Source organism: Sorex araneus, chromosome 11, assembly GCF_027595985.1.
Source record: "Sorex araneus isolate mSorAra2 chromosome 11, mSorAra2.pri, whole genome shotgun sequence".
Lineage (NCBI taxonomy): Eukaryota > Metazoa > Chordata > Mammalia > Eulipotyphla > Soricidae > Sorex > Sorex araneus.
Window position 1 is genome coordinate 58,038,880 of NC_073312.1, and position 26,829 is coordinate 58,065,708.

Genomic DNA, 26,829 nt, shown 5'->3' on the forward strand with positions numbered 1-26,829 from the left:
CCTATCAGCATTTGTTTATTACTAGCTAAAACCCATGCCACACCCTGCATTTCTATTGGGGGTCTCGGCGTGCATACTCACCTCCTCCCAGCAGAGAGGTATAAATACTGTAACTGCCATAGAACAAATGCTTTTTCTCCCTCCTCCGGGCTCTGCGTCTGTTCATTCGGCTGCGTCCCCTTCTCAGCCCCATGAAGGGTTCTCCCTGCTGAACAGAACGAGACCTCCACATAGACCTCCACAATAAATGCCCTTCTTAAAAAACAGAGATGTTAAAAAATAAAGAAAGAAGCAAACCACCAAAAACAATAAAAACAAAACCCAGAGATGCTATTATTCAATCTATAGTTATTCCTGTCCATATTAAAATATTAGATTAAACAAACCCCATTTCACCCTCGAGAGTCTGTCAACCAATTTTGTCAGTTTATACTCTGCTGTACTTCATATTGCTTCTATTTCTAAAAATCTTGTAAAATGTGTTACAAGATTTACAAGTGTACTATAAGCACTATCTATAAGAGAATGCCTTGTTCTGTTTAATGCATGAAATATAAGCACCATGATTCCATCAGTAATAATAACAGAGAAAAATTGTCAGCAGAACATTGTTCCGAATGGTGTGGTAGTAATTTCTGAATATCTATTTAATATTTTCATTTGGAGATAATTAGATTAATCTTTTTATTGGATGGGGAAAGAAGTAAAATCTCCCTGCAAACACTTTAATTTTGGAAAAGTTTTAGAATTACTATGGCACTATCTGAAGCCAATCTCTATAATTCTCATATTCCTGATGAAAAATTAAGAAATTTGCATAATATCATCCACTTTCTTTTGCTGTCTTCCTATTCCTCCCTTGCCATATATAAATGTTATAAATGTTAAATGTTTATGCCATGTATAAATGTTATACACACACGTAAATGGAAAGAGAGAGAGAGACAGAAACAGACACAAAAATAGAGAAAGAGACAGAGGCAGAGAGTGGGAGCACAATGTTCTGCAATACAATAGCTCACATAATCTTTAAGGAATAGTCTAGGGCATAAAATTAAGGAAACAAAATTTAACAGATCTAATAGGAGAATCTTAATTAATAGGTACTTTGTAAACAATCAGATTATGTCAAAGTAATATTATCATGTATACATGTATATATAATTTATCTATAGTAGCACTGTAGCACTGTAATCCCTTTGTTCATTGATTTGCCCAAGCAGACACCAGTAACATCTCCATTGTGAGACTTGTTACTATTTTTGGCATATCAAATATGCCATGGGTAGCTTGCCAGGCTCTGCCGTGCGGGCGGGATACTCTCGGTAGCTTGCAGGACTCTCTGAGAGGGAAAATATAACTTCTTTAAAAAGATAAAGACATACAGTCCAAAAACTTAAGCATAAATATACTTAAGTGCTTTTCTATATGCGAAAGCACAAGTTAGAAGAGAAATAAATAAAGAAAAATTTCCACTTTGCATCACCTAAATATATCTAGAAAAAGACAACTAAAGAGGTAAAAATCTAATAATCTACTTGATATAATTGTCACAATCATTATACTCCTGGAAGCACCGCTGTCATCCCCATGAACAACTTGAGCACTACAATGTAAGCTCTTCTACCGGCTTTGTTTCAGAGACCCATAAATAAATCTCAAAAGAGATCAAAAGCCACAGTTAATCTCAGACCCGGCAAGTCTAACTGGATGTGGCAAATTGGAGTGGGCAGGTTAGCCTGGTTCCCACCCAAGCAAAGGCCCCAGCAGTCCCTTACTTCCATAGCCCAAAATCGCTGCCATGTTCCAGGCCAGACTCCACCTCTCAGAATAACCTCACCTGAGATATAACCTCCTGGAAACTCAGCAAATAGCAAAGTGTATTTCAACAATGGTATGTCCTGAACTGACAGCAAATCCAGTGAGAGATTTCTGCTTCTCTCCGTTAAAGAAAGGGGGATTTTGCTTGCTATTTTTTAACTGACCTTGTAACATTTATAATACCAGCAGCTATTGAAGATTTACCTCCAAGAAAAATTATTTGATGAGGTGCTTGATAGAGATGTTCAAAAGGAGTTAGAAGAAAAATCTACAACTATTAGAGATAAGCACCAGGAGGATTGCTCCAAGGCTTAGAAGTCAGCCTCACACACTGGGGGGAAAAGGTAGCTCAGGTAGAGAAGGGACCACCAAGTAAAGGGTGCTTGGACTGAACATGATGGCCTCTTAATATTTCTATTGCAAACCACAACACCCAAAAGGGGAGGGAGAGAGAGAGAGAGAGAGAGAGAGAGACAGAGACAGAGACAGAGACAGAGACAGAGAGACAGAGAGAGACAGAGAGAGAGCAAAAGGGAATGTCCTGCAACAGAAGAGGGGCTGGGTGGGGAGGGATGGGATTGGGGTGCGGGGAGGCATACTGGGATTCATTGGTGGTGGAGAATGGGCACTGGTGGAGGGATGGGTACTCGATCATTGGATGACTGAAACGTAACCAGGAAAGTTTGTAAGTCTATAACTATACCTCACGGGGATCTATTAATAAATAAATAGATAAACAAATAAACAAATAAATATTTTTTAAAAAAAAAGAAAAATCTCCAACTATAAACTGGTTCTTGAAATTGGCTACATGTTTGTACAGCCTATTCTATGCACTTTGGAACCATTACACAGGAAACTGCTTATTTCACTCAGTACTGAAAGCTCTCTGGTGCATTTATGACAGAATTCGGTGCTTCATGTGGAAAGCCCTGCACAATAGCCTGAATGACCGTTCACACTGGTTTTACACACGTTGGAAAAACTGGGAATCATGGTATTTTCAGAGCTTTGGTTCAAGGTTTCCTTAAGAAAGGAGCAGTGGCAAGACTTTTATTTTCTCTATTTCCACTCGGCCTGGAGCAAGTTTGGAAGAGACACTCGTTTTAGTATTTGCACATGTTCTTAGAAGACCAATTACAGTTTACGGAGTAAAAGATTACAGGAGTTTTTGGGGAGAATTTTAGGATATACTCGGTTTCAAGATGTTTATTTGCCTTTGCTTTGGGAACGAAGTTTTTGTTTGGAAAAGTCCAATTCCTCTGAGCTAAACAAGGGGCTACTTCTTTGCTCTGACCCCGATGAAAAATAGAGGGCCACGGAGACAGAGATGCTGGCATAAACTTGGACACTGATGATGATGTCACCATCACACTCCTGCCTCTGATAGATGGTGAGAGTGCAGGAGCTTGGTGATGAGGAACAGCAAGAAAAGGTGCTCGGGGAGTGGCTGGACCACTGGGTGACTGACTGAAGGAGACATGCTGGTGGCTATGCAGAAAAGCTGCCATCACCCCTTGGTCACAGAGAAGGTGAAAAAATGCCTTGACTGCTATTGCCAGATCCAACCTTGCACATCCCTGTCTAGTAGAGAGGAAGATGAAGACAATGAAGATGAATAAAACAACCAGAGCCAGAAGACCAAGGTATGGGTTCTTTGGAGCCATAGTTTGTGTGGGTTCCCAGGCAGAGCATGCGGCAGGAGTGGGACTAGACCAGGCAGGAGGGGCCCGGAGGCCTCCCAGACCCCGTCTGCTAGAGATGAGCATCTACTGGGGAAGAGGTGGCCTGGTTTGAACTCCATTTGTAAAAAACGGATTTTATGAAGACAGTACTTCTCAAATCGTAAATCTGTTCAGTGGTTGTGTAAGAAGTTGTGTGATAGGAAACGTTGTAACCAGCATCTTCATATTCCTGAGAAGTTTCTCAGCATGGCACCTACCAGAACACATGGCCGGTGACTCTTGGTTCCTCTGAGATATTTTTCAAGCAGAGCCTGTCACTCTACTTCCAGCCCAAAGACCCGTTTCCCGTGCAGTCTCACTTGAGCTTGTTAGAGACTAAATAAAAACCATAAATAAGCTGTTTATTTTATTAATAATGTAGTTACTGTTGTGCCCAATAAAATCTAATCTTTAAGGAAAAAAAACTAACTATATAAAATACTGTCACTGTCATCGCGTTACTCAAGAGGTGGTGTTTTGGCATATTGAATACTCCACGGGTAGCTTGCCAGGCTCTACCGTGTGGGCGAGATACTCTCATTAGCTTGTCTGGCTCTGCGAGAGGGCAGAGAAATCGAACCAGGGTCAGTTACATGCAAGGCAAATGCACTACCCTCTGTGCTATCACTCAGACATTAAATCTTGGCGGGAAAGAAGACCTTTGAGCATGTGTGGAGGAGGGCGAACAGAGAGAGCCCCTGAAAAATCTAAGACCACAACAACAGAATAAAACGTGTCGCCATGAAGCCAGTCGCGCAGAGACTACAGATAAACCATCAAACTTGTTCTCTGAGTGATTTTATACCTTACTTGCTGGAGCAAAACTTATACTTTATATCTTACAAATTACCAACTAAACTACTGGGGAAATGGTGTCCATTTAGGCAGTATTTGGAAGCAAATTAGCCAGTATTTGAAGCATTAAGAACATGAATGTGATAACAGTAGTTTTATGAGGCAAAATAATTCCTTTTCAATTCTCCATAGTTAAATAAATACAGACTGATCATGTATTACACTTGAGCCATCAGGATACATGCTGGAGATTAAGATGAGGAAAAAAATAGATATTGGCATAGTTAAGTTCCCATTTCATGTATTCCTTAGTTTTAAAAGTATAGGTGTGTGATATTGAAAAGCATTTTGCTTGAGTAGCTTGAAGTTTATACGTATGCTACTGAAGTTAAGGTACTGGATTTGTTCAGAGAAATTAAAACAGTCTTTGAAAATGTAACAATTGTAAAAAATAGTATTATTGGTGATAACCTTAACTTTTTTTTTAAAATGCTTTTCAATTCTGTCTCTTCTAATGCCTAACCTCTTAGCTACAACTTCTATTTTCTTTCTCTTATTGCGTGTACTGTTATATTGTATTAGGATTAGTTCAACAATCCTTTAAATTTGTTGTTTGCTTGTTTGTTATTTGTTGTTGTTTTTTTCTTAGTATATTACGAGGTACCAATATGGGCAATTGATATATATTGGGAACAAAGATGAGCAAATCTTTGTATTCATTGAGTTTACATTTCATTTGCTGGCTAATACTAATCAAGGTATATATATATCCATATATATATACATACGTGTGTATATATATATACATATATATATATATATATGCTTTCTAAGTCACAGCCGTCGATGCACAGGGGTTACTCCTGGCATTGCACTCAGGGATCACTCCTGGCAGTGCTCAGGGGACCATATGGGATGCTGAGATTCGAACCCAGGTCAGCCACATGCAAGGCAAATGCCCTACCGACTCTACTATTGCACCAGCCCCAGGAGAGAAATATTTTTGAAAAAGAAATTTCTAAAATGTTTTAGAATACAGTGAACAATGTGGAAATAAATAGTGACATGATAAGCAATAAAAATTTAATAACTCAATTTTTAAAATAAAAACCATTGTTAACAATATTCCAAAAGAAAAAAGAAAGCCATCCGATTCTATATCTGTGAGATAAAAAAGTTTTGGGGTGAGAAGGTATGACTTTTTTTCTATGAAGTTTGTTAGAGAGAAAATATTAAAATTGTAACTGCTTTAATTTTTATTCAAGTAAATTATTAATACCACATAATTGACAAAGTAATCTTCAGGTTAAAACATAATACAAGGGTCCATCTTTACTTCAAACGGAACACACTACATTTTACAAATGAAAGAAACTTGACCAGTCATCTAAGGGTACTGACAGAAAATCTGGAGACTAAATCTGCACACAGGTATTTAATTGGATATGCTAATGATATAGTTATAAAGTGCAAAATTCTACTTCACAGAGCGGAAAGAAAGGTCTGCAAAATTTAAGCCTAAGAAGGCAACTCCCAGAATGACCACCAACTGGGAGCTCTTTGGTACTATTGCAGCAATGTGGGAAGATGCCGTCCTTGACAACATCGACGAGGAATACGATTCAGCACCTCCATGACTGTGCGAATGCCGAGAGTGAGAAAGCCACAAACAGACGCCTGTCTTCGAAACTCTCGAGCTCATTCGTCAACATGGTTTGGCATGAGCCTCACGCAACCATAAGCTAACGTCCAAGTTCACAAAGCTGTGCAGAGATGCGATAAAGGAAGACCTCAAAGAGAGAAGAGCAGCAGTGTTGGCCAGTGCAGCAGAAGCCGGAAAAGTATTCGCAACGTTCGCCTGTCCTTCGCCAACTACAAAACCAAGTTGACTGCCCTCCGACTTCCTGATGGATCTATCACACCTTCCAGAAAGGCAATGGAGAGGATTATTCACTACTTCTACTCGGATCTCTTTGACAGCCATGTCCACCTGCTCACGTACCAAATTCCACAGGATGGATATGTCATTCCCAACTTCCTCCCTTCTGAAATCTGACACGCCATTTTGTTGGTAAAGACATGTACAGCACCTGGTTAAGACAAGGTCAGACCCGAAAACCTGAAGAATCTGCCACCAGTACTCATCAATACACTGGCTCGACTCTTCACAAGCTACCGGTCTGAATGCAAGGTTCCGTCCCAGTGGAAAATCAGTAGGACCCTTCTGTTATACAAAAAGGGAGATATCCACGACATTGGCAACTATCACCCAATCTGCCTGCTGTCTGTCGTCTACAAGTTGTTCACTCGTGTCATCCTGAATAGAATAGGCAGAACAGTAGATGAAGGACAAACATGTGAGCAAGCTGGGTTCTGAAGGGGATTCAGCATGATAGACCATATCTACACAGTGACCAAACTCATTGAAGTTTCGCGAGAGTTCAAGATGCCGCTCTGTCTAATATTCATCGACTTAAAGAAGGTCTTTGATTCTGTTGAGACTGAAGGGTTCATCGAAGCCCTGGCCAAACAGGGCATTCAAACTCAGTATATCAAAATCCTCCACGAGCTGTACTGTGGATTTACCACCAGGATCTCACCATTCTGCAAGGAAGTGATCATTGATGTAAAGAGAGGGGTTTGGTAGGGTGATACCATTTCACCGAAACTCTTAAGTGCTGCCCTTGAGAACATCATGCGACAACTGGAATGGGAAGGAATGGGAGTAAAGATAGACGTTCGGCAATTACACCACCTTTGCTTCACTGATGACATTGTTCTCATAACACCAAACATTAGCCAAGTGGCACAAATGCTGACCAACTTCGACCACGAGTGTGGAAAGGTCAGATTGCAGCTGAATCTCAACAAGACGATGTTCATGAAAAACGAACTAGTCCCTGAAGCTCCATTTGCTCTCAATGGAACGAACATCTCCAAATGCAGCAGCTATGTGTACCTGGGTCAAGAAATCAACATGAGGAAAGACTTGGTGCCAGAACTTCACAGGAGGAAGAGAGCAGTGTGGAATGCCTTCAAGAGCATTGAAGAAGTGTTTAAGAGAACAAAGAACCTCCAATTCTAGGCACATCTTTTCGATTCCACCATTCTTCCTGCACTAACATATGCCTCAGAGACCTGGGCCCTATGCAAACAGGATGAAAATGCTATTAGGGTATCCCAAAGAGGAATAGAAAGAGGTATGCTAGGATTATCACATCTCACTCAAGTGAGAGAAGGAATCCGGAGTTCTTACCTCCGTTGACGGTCAAGAATCAGGGACACTGTCTTGTCTGCCAAGGCATCAAAAATCAGATGGGCCGGTCATGTAATGCAATTCAGAGATGACCACTGGACTAGAGCTGTTACCGACTGGATTCCACGGGATGTCAGAAGACCTCATGGCCGCCCACCAACTAGATGGTCACATTTCCTCGTCAAATCCCTGAATGAACGATTTGAGGCTCTTCCTGTTCTTCGAGCAAGCAAATATCGTTGGGCTGCACTAGCACGCGACAGGGACAAATGGAGACATTACTGGTGCCCACTCGATCAACGGGACAACAAGTGATAGAAGTGATATTTATATCTACGTAATAAACACATATATTATGTGATTGTACATTATATAGTTTCTTTTAAAATAGAAGGGTTGAGAGCTTTCACATAAAATATCTGTGTGTTTCTAACTTTTCTTGAAATATTTGCCCATGTGATATCCGAAGCAGGTCATCTATGATGGAAATAAGAAACAATAGTGTCTTGATTTTTGGGGCCCCAGCTTTATCTGGCCCATAATTGTAATATTTCCACTGCAATATTATCATTACTTGACTTATTACTCAATAATGTTTTGTTTTTTTTCTAATCAAAAAAGCTAATCAAGCTTTCTCATCAAGCTTCCCCTCCATACAGCAAGCAGTTGGTGGTTTCTAATTTCATAGTTTTTTTTTTTTTCAGGGACACATCAAACTATGCCCAGGGATATCTCAGTCTTCAGGGTCCCATGTGATACAGGCTTCCAACATTCAAAGTTTGTGCTATCGTCCTTTGTGATGGCTCAGTTTTTCACAACCAGATCATGTCATTCCCTTGAAAATACTTTCCCATGGTTTCTTATCCAAAAATATAAAAAAAGAAAATGTTTTTAAAAGTCCTCTAAATTTTTTACTAGTCCTTATAAGGCCTTTACAATGAGTTTGATTGTACTTTTCAGAACTTGTTTATTTTTTATCATGTTATCCACTCCCCTTTCTCTCTCTCAATATTGTACTTTTCATATTTCCTAAATATAGGAAATTTGTTGGTGTTATTGTTGTTGTTGGGGTCACATCTGGCAAGATTCAGGGACCAATCATGGTGGTGCTCAGGGGACTACATGTGGTGTCAGGGATCAAACCTCTTTTTTTTTTTTTTTTTTGGTTTTTGGGTCACACCTGGCAGTGCACAGGGGTTACTCCTGGCTCTGCACTCAGGAATTACTCCTGGCAGTGCTCAGGGGACCATATTGGATGCTGGGATTCGAACCCGGGTCAGTTGAGTGCAAGGCAAACGCCCTACCTGCTGTGCTATCTCTCCAGCCCCCTCAAACCTCTTTCTGCTGCATGCAATGTCCTGCTCACTATACTGTTTCTCTGGCCCAAGCAAAACTATTTCTGATGATTTTTTGCACTCATACTTTACACAGTAAACATACCTATGATTTTGTACATAAGACTCTGCTCCAGTAGCATCTACTCAGAATCATACAAAATCTTCCTGCAATTTATTTTCTAATCTATAATGAAGTAATTTTGATAACAGATAACTTATTTTGCCATTAAAATGATTTAAATATACTGCAAATTTTCTACTAACTATAAAAGAGAATTCAGATTTATTAGAATAATGTACAAGATCTCACAAATTCAAATCCATTGCACATCTTTTTCATTTTCTGTTAATTTCCCTTATGAAATTTATCTCACAGCATACTCTATCTGTTATCTCCCAATTAGTTCCACATTTCTCTCTCTATATATGAAGAGAATAAGCATGAAAATAGAAACATAGATATATAAGTATCTATATACACATATATAAATAGAAATATATATGTACATACATATGTGTATATGTATATAGAGAGATGCTTATATGTATACATACATATGTATATATTTCCATTTTTATTTTCATGTTTATTCTCTTCACCTTTCTACCAAGTCTAATTTAAATGAGTATTCTGGTCAAAGATATATCTCTTATTTGATCCTCTTTGATTATACCTTTGCTAGTACATTTATCTGTTATTATTTCTAGTTTTCTAGTTTTACTGGCCTATAGCTAATATATTATATTATATAAGCTTAAGGAGCTTATATAATAATTGCCCGCATGCCTGGCTGTCTTCCCTGGGACCCGTCAAGGGGATGGGCTCCAGCTTCCCTCCCTGCCCCGAGCAGAGCTCCCGACGGCCAAAGACCACTGGAACCTGGCCACAGCCATGCCCGAGGCCCCTCTCCACATGTTCGGACAGGCCTCACACATGAAGGTACCGGCAGACGACCCAGGTGTGTGTAATCCCATCAACAGCCAACATCCAGAGACTTAAAAGCAAGCTCCCAGAAGTGAGATCTTGTAGCCTACTTCTACCTCTGGGAGAAATTGGCAAGCTTCTGAGAGTTTCCTGCCCACATTGGACAGCCTTGCAAGCTTCCTATGGTGTATTCATATGCTAAAGCCAGTAACAAGCTGGATTTCATTCCCCTGACCTTGAAAGAGCCTCCAGTGCTACACCATTGGGAGGGCCGAGTCGAGAGAAACTTCTAAAATTTCAGGGAAAAGATGAATGGATAGGTTACTCAGCCAGCTCAAGAAATCGACGATTAATGGGATTTTGTGATTCATGTGATTTGTGAAGAAGCACAATATAATAATTTAATATATGTATGCAAAATGGTTATCACAATAAATTTAGCTATCAAATTCTATGACTCAGATCATTAAGATAAACTTATAGACCATTTTTAACAATAAAAAGAAAACTTCAAACAAAATTATTTAAGAACTACTCTTTTCTTTAGTAGATATAATTTATTACATATTTTAGCATTTTTGCCCCAATATTGATATGTAATTTAAAGTCTACTCACTCAATTTTTACATTCATGTGTGTGATGGGATTGAATCTTGAGTATCAAGCATGCAAGATGTATTAACTATTGTAGGTCAAATTCTTTTTTTTTTTTTTTTTTGCTTTTTGGGTCACACCCAGCAATGCACAGGGCTATTCCTGGTTCTGCACTCAAGAATCTCCCCTGGCGGTGCTCAGGGGACCATATGGGATGCTGGGAATCAAACCCGGGTCAACGGCATGCAAGGCAAACGCCCTACCGGCTGTGCTATTGCTCCAGCCCCTGTAGGTCAAATTATTGGCCCCAAACTGCAGGTCTTTTGATTAAAAGGGCAGAATTACCTTTTGAGAGATGCCTATGCTTTATTTAATAAGAATAAAATCATATTTTAATGAAAATAGACAAATTGGAACCAAAATACCTGTACTTTTCAAATGGGAAAGGTATGGAGAAAGGGGCTAAGGTGCTTGATTTGCATGTAGCTGAACCTGGTTCAATTCACAGCTCTATATATGGTTCCCTAAATTTCCAGGAATGATCCCTATGTGCAGGACTAGGAGTAAATCCTGGGGACAGCCCACTGTGAACCTATCCATCTCGTAATGGAAGAGGAAAGGGTGTATGTGTGGCGGGGAAAGGTAAAGGGGGAAGCGGAGAGGAGAAGGATGGAGAAGGAGATGAGGAGGGGGAAGGGATGGTAATTGGAAGAAAAATCAAATAGGAAGAACTAAATTAGAACTAAGGTCAAATGTGGAGGAAAAAAATGTTTAATTTACAAAAATCATTCAGAAAATATTATTACTTCATTTTGAAAAGTTGTAGTAGAAAATTTCAGAGTTTTTCAACAGGAGGTTGAAATAGCATCTCCCAAATAGCATCTCACTGTCTTTCATTTGGAAGGGGTGACACCTTGCAGTCCTCAGGCACATTCCTGACTCTACTCAAGGATCACTTCTGAAGGGCTGAAGGGACAATGTGTGATGCCAGGAATAGAACCAGGGTTGATCATTAGTAAGACAAAAGTATGATCCTTATATTATCTCTCTGACCCCAGGTTTTCTTTTCTTCTTTTTCCTAAGTTTATTTTAGTGGGAAGGGATCTAGAAGGGTGCAGGTCAGAGGAAGGAGTGGTCCATGGTGCTGAGGGCCTCTTTGAGGCCAGAAGACAGCCTTGGAAAGGCAGTTCAGGAGAGTGAGGAGAGCATCTGAATCTGCTAGACTGAGGACCAGAGGTGGAAAAAAGATAAAGTGGAAGAGCCATTGAGCTCTTTCAGCATGAAGACATGGCAGTATCTTACAAGACAAGATGGCCAAGAAAGAGTGTGGGAAAGAAAGGCAATAAGTTGAGTTTGTTTGTTTCTTTTAGGCTTTTTTATTGTTGTTGTTCCAGAACCCAGCCACAGCCATGCTCAAGGCTACTGTCCACATGCTCGAACAAGCCGCATGCATGAAGGAACCGGCAGAGGAACTCAGGCATGCAGAACACAGGACAGAGATCTCCAAGCCTGCTTGGATTGGGACTGGGCCTACTCCACCCAGACCCCCCATTTCCCATTAGCTTGACAACCCCTGGAGCCATGTAATTCCATCAATGGCCAAAATCCAGAGACTATATAAAACAAAGTTCCCAGAAGCGCATGGCCACAAAGTGGCTGCACAAGATCTTATAGTTTAGCCCACTGATGTGCCTAAAATAGCACACATGTGTTTGGTTTTAACAACTTGCTTGTATTCTCTGATATACATTCTCTAATCCGTCTTGGAGAGCCCAGCAAGCTACTGGGAGTATCCTGCCTGGCAAGCTCCCCGTGGTATATTTGATATACTAAATACAGTAACAATAGCTGTCTCATTCCCCTAACCCCAAAAGATCCTTCAGTCGTTGGGAAAGACGAGTAAGGAGAGGCTGCTAAAATCTTAGGGCTGGGATGAATGGAGACGTTACTGGTGCCCGCTTGAGCAAATTGATGAACAATGGGATGACAGTGATACAGTGATATTTTAGTGGATCAAAAAGAATGTCTACATCATTTTTAGGGCGGGGGCGTGGGCACTGGGCTACATTAATGATGCTGAGGATTTATTCTTGACTCCTCTATACTCAAGGATCACTCCTAGGGGGACTTATACACCATCTGTGATTGCTTGGATTAACTGTGTTAATTACACTCAAAGCAAAAGTCTTAACTTTTGTACAATCACTTCAGCTGCAGCTTTCTTTTTTCATTTAGTGTCTATTGAATTGAGAAAAGACACACTAAACATGCAAAAACTCATCAGAGAAGGGGTAAGACACTTACTTGCTTGCAAATGCTGACCCTATTTATGTCCATAACGAGTACCTGTTCAGATTCCTGGTACTCAACATGGTCTCCCAACAGTCAGCATCATGGGGTTATGCTTGAGTGCAGAGACAGCAGTAAGCCCTGAACATAGCCAGGTGTGATTTCAAAACAAAAACAAAACAAAATAAGAGGAGAAAATAGATCTCACTAACTGAACTCCTACTCAAAATATTATCAGATTCTGAATTAATGTTTTTCATCATTTTCATGCCTTCAACTAAAATAAATAAGCAGTATGATGATATGAAGCAAATATTTGTCAATTGTTATATGAATAACTAGAAGTATAATGACCTGAGATGAATTGAACCAAAATTTTTTTTTTTTCTTTTTGGGTCACAACCCAGCGATGCTCAGGGGTTACTCCTGGCTTTACACTCAGGAATTACTCCTGGCGGTGCTTGGGGGACCATATGGGATGCTGGGGAATGAACCCGGGTTGGCCGCGTGCAAGGCAAACGCCCTACCCGCTGTGCTATCGCTCCGGCCCCCCAAAATGTTTTTCTAAAAGACATTTACAAGATACCAGTAAACAATTTTATAAATGAATTACAACCATCAAATCTGTTATTTTCTCTAGTTCCAAACAATCTAGGTCAAAGACTCAGTCCCTGAAACTGAATACTCCAATGCAATTGACGTTTTCAAAAAGCTTTTGCTCTATTTGTGTGAATGTAGTTGTCAGAGTAAATTACCTAGTAGTACACACTAACTCTTTCAATATAGGTAAATCAGATGAAAATAAGATTATTGTTTATTAATTAAACTGTTTGGGGCTCTCTCAAGCCCTGAGTGTATTTTTAAAAGGGCAAACAAATAAATTAACAAATAATTATTAAAAAAATTGTTGCAGGCAGGAATAGACCAGAACCCTGGTAATATGTGATGGGAAAATTTGTGATGTGAAATCCAAACCAGCCCACAGACTTTAACTTTGATCTGCATCTTTGATCCAAAAGAACCATCTCAGGAGTCGAAAAATCACAAAGATGCAGAAATCACTGTCATATGCAAGGATGGCTTCCAGAGAGAGAAGTGCATGGTCCCCAGAGATGAGTCTCCATCTCAGGAGAAAAGGCACATGAAGAATACCCAAAGAAGACCATCAACTGCTTCAAGCTCTGCCCCTTGGCAACCACCCTAGCAACAGGTTCGGGTGGGAGTTTGAGAAAATTATATAAACTAATTTGGAAGTGGACAAGGCATATAAGTGCCACTCACATATTCTCTTCTGAAATGTGGATTTTCATACATTAGGACGATTTTCTGAGAATGGAGAAACGGCCCACACCTCCCTGCTTAGGATGTATCCTCTGCTCGACCTCCATCCAGGAATAGCCCTCATCCTCTTGAGTACATATCTAAATCTACCTCTTTCATTCCCTTCCTTTATTTTCCCCATGAATTTATTTTACTTTCCAATAAATAAATGCATAAATAAAATTTGAATGTTGACAATTAAATCTTTTAAATTTTGAGTCATATATACTAGTGCTCAGGGGAACATAGTCACACTTGTTTCCTGGGTCTGAGCTCAGGGATCACTTCTGGCAGGTTTGAGGAATATATCAAAACCAGGACAGTTTGTATGCAAGGCCCATGTGTAAGGTTATATATTACTGCTCCAGGCATAGCAACTGAATTTTACTCTACAGGATTCAACTTCAGAAATGTGTCCTGTCTCCTGTACATTCAATAAGACAAGTTATAAGTAGGATCCTATCTATCTCTGTTGCTCTCAGGACACACAATATCAAGTACATTGCTGTGCTGGTCATGCCATGAAGTACTGGAGGACTTTGCCAACAACAGTGTCAGACATCAGACATCTGCAAACCTTTGTGCATGAATAATCTCTAAATTAAACATTCACAATAAAAATCAAATATCAGGTGCCTGGCAATTTTCTCCAGGGTCGGGACACTTTGATATCAGTGTTCTTGTTTGTTATGCATTATTCAAATCCAAGTAAAGTTATTTAAACCCTCTTACTTCTTCTATTGATATAAAGAATGAGGTAGGTTCTAGCTGCACAATGAAAATAAAAGAATTAAAATGAATAAATAGCTTAGACAAGGGAGCAGTAACATTGAACAACAATATCAGATACTTTAGCATTATTGTACTATTTTACCTAGTAAGATACAAAAAAGATAAAAGAAAAAATAGCTTCTCTCTCATTTTATCAAATAAATTGCTGAAGGATAGGTGTTCTTGCAAATACTTATAACACTTCTGCTCAAACACTTTTTTCCACTTACAGCTGTTGAACACATTACATGAACACACACACAGACACATACACATACACACACACACACACACAGAGCTTTAAGCCGTAACAATTCATTCAATAAATACCTACTGAGTTGATATCCAGGTATTCTTGGATTCTAAGAAAAATGATTAATTCAAAACCATTGTCTTATAGTCCAGTTCAGTTCTTCCTACCTCATTTCATAATTAATTGAAGCTGTCCTGACTTAAATTTCTGAATATATATTAAAATAATAAAAATCTTATAAAATAGGTTAGATTTTAATCTTATTAAAATGTTTTATTATTAATTTGTTTGCTACATATTATTATTTACTATTTAATCATATTGATGCCATCTTTATAGATGCATTATTAATAGAATCACTTATATTTAAGAGATATAGTACAATGGCTGTCACCTGATATAGACACCTAGCTGTCTTCACTGGGGCCCCTCAGAGGGCACAGGTTGCATTTCGCTCCCCCCCCTCCAGCAGAGCCTCGACAGTTGAGGACTTCTGGAACTCAGCCATGGCCATGCTCAGGGCCACTCTCCACACGTTTGGACTAGCCTCACTCGTGGGAGAGCTGGCCGAGGAGCCAGGTGTGAGGGACCCAGGGCGGAGATCTCCAAGGCTGCTCGGATCGGGACTGGGCCTCTTCCACCCAAATGCCCTATTTTCTAGTAGTTAGGTAGTCAAACCCAGAGACTGCCCCCAGCGCCATGTAATTCCATCAACAATCAACATCCAGAGATTCTAAAACAAAACTCCCAGAAGCACACTGCCGCACTGTGGCCATGCGACATATAATGCCTAGTTCTCCCTCTTGGAGAACCTGACAAGCAAATGAGAGTCTATTGTCCACTTGGGAGAGCCTGGCAAGATCCCCGTGGCGTATTCATATCCCAAATACAGTAACATATATATATATATATATATATATGTATATATATACCTCTCAGAGAGCCTGGCAAGGTACCGAGAGTATCCCACCCACACGGGCAGAGCCTGGCAAGCTATCCATGGCATATTCAATATGCCAAAAACAGTAACAATAGGTCTCATTCCCCTGACTGTTAAAGAGCCTTCAATCATTGGGAAAGATGAATAAGGAGAGGCTACTAAAATCTCAGGGCTGAGTGGAATAGAGATGTTACTGGTGCCTGCTCTTGTAAATCGACAAACAATGGGATGATAGTGACACAGTGATAGTACAATGAATTGATATGTATGCACATGTTGTGAAAAGATTACCACTACTAGGTTTATTAACTCATTAATTATCCCATATAGTTATATTTCTTTGTGTTATAAGAACAATTAGGCTCTACTTGCAGAAAACTTCAAGTATAAACAACCTTGGTCACCATGTGAGAATTTATTTAATTTATAACTTTGTACACTTTGACAAATTCTTCCCCATCTCCTTCAATTTCCAATCCTGGCAGTCACATTCTACTCACAGTTTCTATAGATACAATTTTTTAAGATCTCGTACAACAAATACTGTCTTTCTCTAACTGGCTGATTTCACTGTGGTCTTGCAAATGATAGGATATTCTCCTGATAACGTATTATCTCATTATATAGAAATATTACATCTTTAAGTTTTAAAAATAATAACAGCAGTGTCTACAATTATTTTATATTTATGAAGCCAAGATACTGATTTAGGGCTTCCCTTTCCTTTTCCTGTAAAAACATTTATTGTTGATTCTATGTTATGAAATGGTGTAGGCTGAGACTTCTCGAGAATTTTCAAATAGAAACGTTAAACCTTTAAATAAAAGGTGATTCATGCCAAAATTTATTTTAAAAACTGACTGGGAGAGAAAGAAATTATATCTATTACTGACTTTTGCTATTTTATTTGCTTATTTTGAGAGGCCTCCCAAATAGCATCCCTATGTCTCCCCTCCTCCGCTAGGATTTTTTAGCCAGCTAGGCCATCAGTTCATGCCAGGGTCTAGTTAGTGAATACAATGCCACTAGGAATTACATAGACCACCTTCAAGATTCTCATGCTGCTCCATATCTACACCAAGTATTTCTCAGTGGCCCATGGGCTCATATGGTACAGGTATGTATGGCACTGAAGCCAGATGCCCACAGGGCATGTACACAAAGTCCCATATCTCTCCAGTACCCTCGTCTCTTGAATAAAATAAAAATATTTTAAAAGTAGGAACCAAATCATGCAGGGCGTTTGCCTTGCACACTGCTGACCTGGGTTCAATCCCCAGCACATTATGGTCCCCCTAAGCCTGCCAGGAGTAATCAACCAGGAATGATACATGAGTGCAGAGCCAGGAGTAAGCTCTGAGTACCACCAGTAGTGGTACCAATAGAAACAAACAAAAAATTGTCAAGACAGAAAGTCATGAAAACTATACATCCCAACAGCATTGTTATAAGTGTTTTCTTTTCTCAGCTCTATAGCAATTTAATTGTTAGTGTAAAATTCCACATAAATAGAATTCTTACTTCAGATCCCAGTTTCTTTAGAATTATTATTTCTTGGGAGGAAAGAATTTTTTCCTGTGGGCTGTTCTTTGAAACAATGTCAAATTTAATGAGAAGTTGTAAGGACAGAAAAAAATAAACCTTTTTGCTAGACCATTTGCTGCTCCATTATTCCTAAATGCTCAGTGTTTATTTCTTGTAACACAGACCTTCTTTTGCACAGTCCAACACAATCATCAAAATTAAGAAGAAAGTATTGATGAGTTATTATTAGAAAATCCAGAGTCCCCAAGAATGAGTTTTTTTTTCTTTGTATGGAAACCAATTGACTTAAACATACATTTAGAGAGCCGGAGAAAAGGCTTATTGGGGCAAGACTGCAGCTTTGTACATGGGAGGTCCTAGTTCATTTCCTAGAACTACAGGGTAGCCCAAGTTCAACTGGGAATGATACCTGAGCTCATAGCTAGGAGTAGGCACTGACAACCAATGAGTATTGCCCCCAAACCAACAACAAGGTAAAATATATTTAGTTTATGAAGAAAAGTTTTTGGAATATAATTATAGTGCAATAATAAATTTAATAGGAGATAAATTAGCAAATATACCATAATATATAGTCAATGACTGGCGTGGATTTGGGTAAATAAATGTTAGAAAATTGAGAGGAACAGGGGGTTGGAGAAATACTACAGCAGGTAGAGGTCTGTCTTGCATGCAACTGACCTGGGTTCAATCCCCAGCATCCCTTATGGTCCCTCAAGCACCACCAGGAGTAATTCCTGAATGCAGAGTCAAGAGTAATCACCAGATGTGACCCCAAAACCAAAACAAAAAAAAATTAATAAGAACAACTCAGCAGCCCAACATCCAAAAGCATCTTGCTGAGAAACACTTTCCAAAAGAGTAACAGAAGTCCTCCAGTAAAACCTCAATAAGCGTGGTAAGGAAGTAACTAACCCTAATGGACAAATTTAAGTAGAACCATTGGAAAGAAAACAGAATTTAATTCTACAACACGTTATACCTAAAGAGTAATTTTATCCAAAATTTCCATGCACGTTGAAAATACAGAAAAGAAACCACAGGTCAATGACCCAGGCAGTTCTTCCAACTATAGAAAATCAGACGGGACTTAGAGGGGCTACCATACAACGTGGAATATGGGAGCACAGGTGCCAATTATATATTAGTCTGCACTAGGTAGGGAAGGGACAGAAGCTTTCTTGGCTCTGTCTCTTTATTATTTATCTATTTATTATTCATATATTTTGTGGACACCACTCCCACTGTGTTCTACCCAGCAGTACAGGCCTGATGGTTCAGTGCTCAACCCAATATTGCAGAGCTCAGGGCCACAAGGGTTACACTTCATGACACACAGTCTCAACCAATACCAAGGACTGATTTTTTGAATCTTGCACATGCCAGGCATTCATTTCAGTCCTTTGACTCATATTCTAACCCTCTTTTTAAAATACAGAGTAAAATTTCATTTAAGGTAAAAATAAAATAAATAAATAGCCTCCCACCCCCTAAACCTTCATGCTATGTTAAGCCACAGTACTTAATATCCTCTTGAGAAAACAAAATCTCGTTTCTTTTTTCCTGAAAGACCTATATTCGTGCCTACGGAGCATATCTTTATTTCCCTATTATTGTTTGATGTTGGGAATTCTCAGCATCTCTGTATGTGTTTTAACTCACTTTGAGTGAGTCAGACACTAGTTCACAGAATTCCAAACTGAAAGGAGCAAATAGCAAGCAAACTTGCAAGGGTTCTCATTTAGAAACATATAGTAGTTTTAGTTTTAGAAGATAGTGTCCTCAATTCTTCTATTTGTTGGCACTTTGTCAGAGAGACCTGGGAAAAATTTCTAAAAGGATAACATTTATAAAATACATAAAATCCTTGCATCTAAAGGCAATTATATAAGTGGGAAGCGTTAAATTTGTTTTCAGTACAAAATATATCCAAAGACTGAAAAAAATGTATTCTTAATATCACGTAAAAAATATTGAAAGGACACACAGAACAACCATGAATAGTGCATGGCTGAATTCTAAATGCTTTCATTTATTCATAATATGATAAACATGAATATTCATATAATCGAAATTATGACATTATTTCAAGAGGTTGTGAGCTCAAATATGTGCACGTGTTTTATTGAGGCTGGAAAATGAATGAAAGCTAAATTTTCATCTTCTACAGAAGGAAACTAATAGATAAAGCCTATTAATAAAAATCAAGAAATAGCAATATAAGCATGTTATTTACAAATATGAAGAGACCTTAAAGGAATCAATTAATATGATTGAAAGTGGTTGCATCTGTGCAATAGGAAATGGGCTAGGAAAGAGCACAGGAACTATCTGACATCATAGCTACATGGATATATAAGTAGATTAAAATAAAAAAATATAAATACTATATATCATTTTATTTTAGAATAAAATAAAACTACTATATATATTATAGAGTAGAATTTTTTTCTACTCTATATAAATAAAAATATAAATATTTTTTATATAATATAGAGTAGAAAAATCAAACTCTAAGGGGGGACTATGAACACAAAACTAAGACTATCATATGATAGGGAAAGCTTTTAAGGCTACTAAAATTAAAGTAAAGTGGAATATTTACTACAGAAACAAGAATCAATTCAATGTGGTAAATCTTACTACAAAGGAAGAGAATTTGATACAGAAATTCAGAACTACACACATAATAATCCATTTATAAACCATTGAAAAGGATATACCACATAGCAAAATGTCACAAAAAAATTTGCTATTACTTTTTCACAGTTAGCAGGATCATGAAGGAGAAGATCACACATCACAGTAGTTTCCTGGATGTTTCTATTAAAACTTTACTCTCATCATAAAACTAATTTTAAAGAAACATTCATCACTTGGATTTTAACAAGGTTGTAATGAGTTGAAAAAAATTTATTCAGTTTTTCATGTGAAAACTTTTGTATACTTCATTCATATTTAATTGCACTATATATTTTATACCATACTTATAAATATGCATCATATGTTTACATATACTATAGTTACAGTTTTTAGTACACATAATTTATATTATATACATATCATAATTTAAAAATCCGTTATGAACATATGGCCAATGAGTGTAGCATTATACATTTGTAAATATTAGTTAACAGTACCACAACTAATAAGCTATAGAATTATAAGTCTTAACGCAATTAAGTACTAATTTGTATTTTTACATATACAAAAGTAAAAGTAAGCTACAAGAGAGACAGGGAGATAGCTCCGTGGGCTTAGGAAGATTCTCAAACACCAGGATGGGGGCCTTGGGGATTCCATCATTCATGAGGGTCATGAGAAGCCTAATCATTCAGGTCCCAACATCAAATAACTGACTGGTTGCCTGAGTATTTCACCACGTCCTTGAGCACTAAATGTTGATTGCTACTGGTTGCTCCCCTGCCTCCAAAATATGCATCATCTGCCAAATACTTGAACAGCAGATGCTCAAATTTGTTCTTTCCTGGGCTAAAAAGGGTTAAGGTGACTTGCACTCAACTGCCCCCGGTTTGGTCCCTGGCACCTCATCTGGTCTCACCAGAAGAGATCCCTGAACACTGAGAACCTCTATGTATGGCCAAAAGAAATTCAATGTGTCCAGTCCAGACAGAACCCCAACCTACATAAAACTCATAAAATGAATGGCATGATTTGACTGTTTTAACCTAAATTTGATCCAGTTTTTGGATTCTATCAATCAGATACCATATGGGTTAATAGTATATTATTAGAAATATAATTTTTAATATTAGAAATGTACCTGTCAAAATTAAGTCAAGAAAATAAGAAAACATATACAAAGCCAGAGCAGAGCAAAACGAACCCACACAGCTTATTCTATCCTCTCATCCTCACTTGTGAGGGACAAAACACATACCTGAATAAGACTCCCACATCTTCTTTATTATCAGCTCCTATATTCAGCATTTCCAGGACTTTGTTTCTGGTTCTGGTTTGCAATGCAAGAATGCAACTTAACAAAATTAGTATGTCTAAGTCTAGAGGTTTAGCTGTAGGAAAGAGAAGGGCAACCTAAAAGATATGTGAAGAATATTCCCCACAGAATTATGTTGTATACAAGGAGAGGGATATGGAGTATGTGCATGCACAGCATTTCCTAAGGAATGAAACTCAGATATAGAGAAAACCTTACAAATCCTCCTCAAAGCTTTTGCCTTTCATTTGCCTTACATGCTCTGACCCAATTCAATTCCTGACATTATACATGGGGTCCCCTGTGCACTGCTAGAACTAATCCCTAACCATGAGCACTGAAAGTCTTGGCCTAAAACCAAAACAAAGCAAAATCCTGCAAATTTAGGAAATCTGTATATTTGTCATAGAAAAACAAATTAATAAGCAATCTGAGATTCAACATAGGCACCATGTTACAGCATGGTACAGTATACTGACCATGATACTGAAAATTTGTGGCAGTTTATCTCAAAATGTATATATCTAAAGCAAATGAAAAGAAAGTGACATACTTAATGTTCTACTTATTCCCATAGAATCATCAGTCTACAGTTATTAAAATAGATGCTAAACTGTACTCTCACTATTATATTAATTTAGTTGTTTCTTTCCCCCACTTTATGCTAAAACCTTAATTTAAAAAAATAATTATGTCTTCCTTGGTAAAGTTTCTGTTCATTTCTTCGCCCCATTTTTTGATGGGGTTGGATTTTTTCTTCTTGTAGAGTTCAACCAGTGCTTTATATACCATTGATATCAACCCCTTATCTGATGGGTATTGTGCAAATAACCTTTCCCATTCTGTAGATAGTCTTTGTATTCTGGTCACTGTATCTTTTGCGGTGCAGAAGCTTTTTAGTTTAATGTAGTCCCATTTGTTGATCTCTTTTTTTTTACTAGATTGCTTAGTTCCATGTAATCTTTGAAGATAACTTTATCTTCAATATCGTGGAGGGTTTTGCAGACCTTGTCTTCAATGTACCCTATGGTTTGTGGTCTGATGTTGAGGTCTTTAATCCATTTTGATCTTACTTTTGTGATGGTGTCAGGCCAAGGTCTAAACCCATTTTTTTGCATGTGGTTGTCCAGTTGTGCCAGCACCATTTGTTAAAGAGGCTTTCCTTGCTCCACTTCACATATCTTGTTCCCTTATCGAAGACTAGATGATCATGCATTTGAGGTTGTGTGTGGGGATATTCCACCCTGTTCCATTGGTCTGCAGCTCTGCCTTTGTTCCAGTACCATGCTGTTTTAATTGTTACCGCTTTATAGTAGACTTTAAGGTTGCGGAGGGTGATGCCTCCCATCATCTTTTTCCCAAGAATTTTTTTAGCTATCCGTGGGCTTTTATTGTTTCATATAAATTTCAGGATTGCTTGATCCGTTTCTTTGAAGAATGCCATGGGTATCCCTATAGGGATCGCTTTAAATTTGTATAATGCTTTTGGGAGTATTGCCATTTTGACAATGTTTATTCTCCCTATCCATGAGCAGGGGATATGTTTCCATTTCCTCATGTCCTCTTTTATTTCATGGAGTAGCGTTTTATAGTTTTCTTTGTAGAGGTCCTTTACTTCTTTAGTTAAGCTGATTCCAAGGTATTTGATTTTCTGGGGCACGATTGTGAACGGGATTGCTTTTTTCATGTCCCTTTCCTCTGTCTCATTGTTTGCATATAGGAAGAGATACGAATGGCCAAAAGGCACATGAAAAAGTGCTCTACATCACTAATCATCAGAGAGATGCAGATCAAAACAACCACGAGATACCACCTCACACCACAGAGACTAGCACACATCCAAAAGAACAAAAGCAACCGTTGTTGGAGAGGATGTGGTGAGAAAGGGACCCTTCTACACTGCTGGTGGGAATGCCGACTAGTTCAGCCCTTTTGGAAAACTATATGGACGATTCTCAAAAAACAAGAGGTTGAGCTCCCATTTGACCCAGCAATACCACTGCTGGGAATATGTCCCAGAAAAGCCAAAAAGTATAGTCGAAATGACATCTGCACTTATATGTTCATCGCAGCACTGTTTACAATAGCCAGAATCTGGAAAAAACCTGAGTGCCCTAGAACAGATGACTGGTTGAAGAAACTCTTGTACATCTATACAATGGAATACTATGCAGCTGTTAGAAAAAATGAGGTACGTTTGCATATAAGTGGATCAGCATGGAAAGTATCATGCTAAGTGAAATGAGTCAGAAAGAGAGAGACAGACATAGAAAGATTGCACTCATCTGTGGAATATAGAATAATAGACTATAAGACTAACACCCAAGAATAGTAGAAATAAGTACCAGGAGGTTGTCTCCATGGCTTGGAGTTTGGTCTCTCATTCTGGGAAACTCAGAGAAGGGAACACCAAATAAAATGTGGTCGGAGGTCATGTGGGGGAAGGGTGATGCGGGCCGAATATAGACTAGAGACTGAACACAATGGCCACTCAACACCTTTATTGCAAACCACAACACCTAATCAGAGAGAGAGAAAAAAGGGAATACCCTGCCATAGTGGCAGTGTGGGGTGGGGGGAGATGGGACTGGGGAGGGTGGGAGGGATGTTGGGTTTACTGGTGGTGGAGAATGGGCACTGGTGAAGGGATGGGTTCTCGAAATTTGTATGGGGGAAACATGAGCACAAAAATGTATAAATCTGTAACTGTACCCTCACGTTGATTCACTAATTAAAAATAAACTATTAAAAAAAAGGAAATTGACATGAACCCAAGTATATATTCATATAGGAAACTTGTGGAAAAATTAATTTAAATACAAAGGATTCTTTGAAGGCGGGCTTTTTGTTAATTGGGGTAATTAACTGGTTAATATGCAAATGAGTAGAAGAAATCATACACATGCATAAGTAACAATAAATATTGTAGTGATATGACATTAGTCTTTTTAAAAAAGTATGATTTCTTCTACTTATGATATATTGTGATCAATGCATAAGTAAGAAGAAATGTTATAGTGATATAACACTATTCTTTAAAAGAATCATTTTTTTGAGTCAACATGAATTAAAAAATTATTCATGATCATATACAATGTTCCAATACCAATCACTTCACCAGTATCCACTTTCATCACCCAGTGTTCCCAATTTCTCTCCCTTCCCCTTTCCTGCCTCTCTGGCAGGAGTTCTTTGTTCTTTTTAGGTGCTAGGTCTATCATCCTGTTACTGAGAGGGTACCATGCACATTACTTCACCACCTTCAGCCCCCTTCTCTCTCAGAGTGATCCTTTCTTCTACCATTAACTTACTATTCCCTTCCTCTAGTCAGTGCTTTCTGGCAGAGCTATGCCTTAATGTTTTACCTCTATTTATTTTTTTTCTGCCCCCACGTTCCTATGTATCTCAACCTTAATCTAATGATTTGAATGGGAAGTTGTATGATTAATTTTTTTCCAAGTATGAAGCTATTAGTCACCTAAGAAGTGTTACTTTATCTTTGATGCTCAAACTTTGTTCAAATATAACTTGTCTTATTATAACAAGGTTGAAAAATAAACATAATTTTCAAATAGGACTACTGAAGTTCTACCTCAATATAAGTTTCTTTTATCACCTGCCTTGTAATGCCTTCCTCAAAACAAATTTAGAATCCCATAACATTGCGGCACAACTGACACAGAACATGTCTTCAAAGTCGTGTGCATTCTTCCAAATTGTTGCCATTTTAGCAAATATTTTCCAGATTATAATGTGAGGTGCCAGTTTTCTCTTTTGAGTACTATTACCTAATGATTTCTAAACCTGTGCCACATTTTTTGTATTTGTTGCTACAACAAAATTTATGGTTTTTAAAAATCCTGTTCTAAGTGAGGGAAATAATTTCACTGCCTTAATAAAATTTCTAAAACTTCAAAAAAAATAATTATGTCTGCCATTTCCTACATCCTGTCATACATAACTGTATTAAAACAGATATTAAGTATGTGCAAGATCATGTGTCTGAGAACTATAGACACTCAATATATAAATATAAATGCAAAAATAAAGATGAGATTAGGTCTTTTAAGATAGGAATATTAAACCTTATCATGTAATGCATTGTAGCACTGTCATCTCGTTGTTCATCAATCTGCTCAAGTGGGCACCAGTAACGTCTTCATTGTAAGACTTGTTGTTACAACAAGTGAGTAACATAATATATGGCATATTAAATGCGTCACGGATAGCTTTCCAGGCTCTGCCATGCGGTTGGGATACTCTTGGTAGCTTGCTAGCCTCTCCAAGAGGGATGGAGGAATTGAACCCAGATCAGCCACGTGCAAGGTAAATGCCCTACCCGTTGTGCTATATTCCTAACTCTATATGGAAAGTAAAAAAAAAATTCAAATGCCATTCAAACATATGTAATTTATCAATGCTAACCTCAAGCTATATATAAATTGAAGAGAAGTCTCTATACATGTATACAAATGTATGATATATTTTGGTTATATATGTACAACAACATTAATAGTTTAACTACAAACACATACATTTGATTTGTTCTAAATGATATCCTTAAAACAATGTTATAATCCCCACCCATTTATTAAATAACAAAACTGAGTCTAAGGGAAAAAAATCGAGGGTGGGGAGAGAAGAAAATGGAAAGTAATAGTTAAATAGGCATCAGGGCTTCAGTTATACTGGTAATATGAATGAGTGTTATGGTGATATGTCAAAAACATAGACTCAACAACACTAATAATGTGAGATCTAAGTTGTAACTACTAGAAATTTGTAATGTTCCCATCAAATTAAAGGTGGGGGATGGAGTATTGGGGAGGGAATATGGAAACACTGGTGGAGGGAAGATGACTCTGGTGCTATATTGATGTTGAAAAGTATCAATAACTTTGTAAATCAACTGGGTTTTTTTTTAATTAAACTAAAAGTGCTTTTAAAAAACACAAAAATTGAGCCAAAGTTTTTCCAAGTAACATTTACAAAAGCATACAAATTTGTATTGGTATTTATACCAGGGACTGGAGCTATAGCACAGCTGGTAGGGCATTTGCCTTGCACGTGGCCAACCCTGGTTCCCTCTCAGAGAGCCTGGCAAGCTACCCAGAGTATCTCACTGGCACAGTAGAACCTGGCAAGCTACCCATGGCATATTCCATACGCCAAAAACAGTAACAAGTCTCACAATGGAGATGTTACTAGTGCCCGCTTGAGCAAACCAATGAGCAATGGGATGACAGTGATACAGTGATTTATACCTCAATCTGTTTCCTTCACTATGCAGTACTGCATCTA

General features: G+C 38.2%; 1 pseudogene; it reads left to right on the forward strand.

Moving 5' to 3' along the window:
- The first annotated feature begins 562 nt into the window (after positions 1-562).
- Positions 563-3,443, forward strand: LOC101554467 (ubiquitin thioesterase ZRANB1-like; annotated as a pseudogene).
- Positions 3,444-26,829: the final 23,386 nt, after the last annotated feature.